The sequence below is a fragment of the Alosa pseudoharengus genome, unplaced genomic scaffold (genome assembly GCF_046254945.1).
Source record: "Alosa pseudoharengus isolate Yale_2024_CS ecotype anadromous, Long Island Sound unplaced genomic scaffold, YU_APseudo_1.1 YU_APseudo_1.1_scf_21, whole genome shotgun sequence".
NCBI classification, from domain to species: Eukaryota; Metazoa; Chordata; class Actinopteri; order Clupeiformes; family Clupeidae; genus Alosa; species Alosa pseudoharengus.
Window position 1 is genome coordinate 6234180 of NW_027468674.1, and position 2500 is coordinate 6236679.

Genomic DNA, 2500 nt, shown 5'->3' on the forward strand with positions numbered 1-2500 from the left:
GATTGGGTTTTGATCTGGGCTAGATTGGGTTCTGATCTGGGCTGGATTGGGTTCTGATCTGGGGCTGGATTGGGTTCTGATCTGGGGATGGATTGGGTTCTGATCTGGGCTAGATTGGGTTCTGATCTGGGCTAGAATGGCGTTTGAAGCAGAGCACAGCAGGCAGCTGCTTCTGGGGCGTTTCTCAAACGTGCGTCTGAAATCGACAAGTGGCAGCAATGAGCTCCAGCGTTGATGGACTGTAGACGGACCCACACGGTGAGAAATAAGAGAGGTCAGTGGCTATCCAGGAGCCATGGTGCTATAGCATGGTGAGAAATAAGAGGGGTCAGTGGCTATCCAGGAGCCATGGTGCTATAGCACGGTGAGAAATAAGAGAGGTCAGTGGCTACGGTGAGAAATAAGAGGGGTCAGTGGCTATCCAGGAGCCATGGTGCTACAGCACGGTGGGGAGTAAGAGAGGTCAGTGGATATTCGAGAGTCATGGGGCTACTGCAGAATGAGACAGGACTGGACATGAGCTGTGTGTCGTTAACATAATTGAGATAATCCTCTCCGTGCTCTTCCGCTGTAACCTGCTCTGTGCAGTCCTCTCTGTGTGCTATGGGAAAAGAGAGCAGTGGAACTACAGCTCAACGTTACACTAACATTATCACATTTCATGGGAAAAGAGAGCAGTGGAACTACAGCACAACGTTACACTAACATTATCACATTTCATGTTGAGTGAACCACCCACCACGGTGATAACATATTGTTAACGTATAGATAACGTACAGATAACGTATGTCTTCCTCTGCTGAGATGGGCCCACAGAGTTCAAGCGTGCTCATAGTTAGCCATTAATTCTAGCCAGGTCCGTTTTTGGTTTGTCCGTGTGTTTCGACTGGCAGTTCCTGCAGAAGGCAAACTGGACTCACGGGCAGGGCAGCCTGAATCTCTCCGCGGACGCGTCTCCGTGTAACCCAATGCATCTTGGCCAAAGAGGGATCGTCCAATGTAAACCAAAGTTCTTTGTCCGTGTTTGTTTGACTTGTCAAGCCATGTCATCGGCATGCTTATTTAACCGTTGTTCATCATATTTATGCATTTCCATTTGTTTCTGTATGCGGGTGATAAGCACTAAGTGTGTCCGTGATGTTTTATACAAAGTCCATTAAAGACAACCTTCCACATTCTCTGATTATTCATATGATTATTTGATTGATATCGGCATCTCTCCCATCTCATCACACAGGAAGCTACAGGCTTACTCTTCCTGTTACTGTTCCTGTTATTTTCTCCTCTTTGCATCGTTGGACCCATAAGAGTCTGGTAGGTGGTCAACACTCACACACACAGACACACACACTCACACTCTCATAAGACCCACCTCACTCAGTCAAGACAGAGGTCCGACACAGCCAAGGCCTTCAGCTCTGGCTTGTTCTGAGTTGAGGTTCATAACTTGAGCATCCAAACTGTCGGAGTTTGTGTGACTGTCTGGTAAACCACTGACAAACCACAATCTCACATTCCGTGCAGTCATAGCAATTAAAGAAATTAAAGAGTTCTCTTTTCCTTTTTTTTGCACCATTTTGTTGTTTTCTCCCTTCTTCTTCTTCTGTACATGAATCACCGCAGTGCCCGGGATGACACGCTCTCTAGAACCATTAAAAGCTTTGCTGGTTTGTCTTTCAAAAGCTCATAAAAGTTCTGGAGTGAAGAGTGTGTTGAAGGGGTTTTCTCCTCAAAGGGGGGAGATTACAGAGCACCAAGCCTTTGAGTCGGCAGCAGAGAACAGAGCTTTCTCTGACACGTTCAGTTTCAATGGCACCTCTCTCTCTCTCTCTCTCTCTGTCTCTGTCTTTGGTCTATTTCTCTGTCACTCTTGTTCTCTCTCTCTCCTTACTTTCTCTCCCTCTCTCTGTCTTTGCTCTATTTCTCTGTCTGCTCTCTCTCTCTCTTTTTTTACTCTATTTATCTACTATTACTTGTTCTTCTCTTTCTCTCTCTCTCTCTCTCTCTTTACTTTCCATATTTCTCCCATTCTCTCTCCCTCTCTTCCCCTTTCATTCTTTACTTTGTCTCTCTCCCTGTATGCTTTATCTCTCTCTCTCTACCTCTCTCTCTCTCTCTCTCTCTCTTCCCAGACTCCCACGTATTTGTTTATTTTTACTCGAGACAATTGCCATGTCCCATTCCTCACTGTGCTGCTGGGGTATTAATAGCTCTGGCCTTCTCTCTGTACTCCAGCACAGAAAACTCCCCGGAAGAGCTCCCAGAGTCTCTCACAGAAACCACTCTCTCAACATGCTCCCAGAGTCTTTCACAGAAACCACTCTCTCAACATGGTCCTGTAGTCCTGTAGTCTGTCACAGAAAACTCCCTTGAAGAGCTCCCAGAGTCCCTCACAGTCTCTCCCATAGTCTCTCTGTCTCACACAGTCTCTCTCATAGTCTCTCTCATAGTCTCCCATAATCTCTCTCATAGTCTCTCACAGTCTCTCACATAGTCTCCC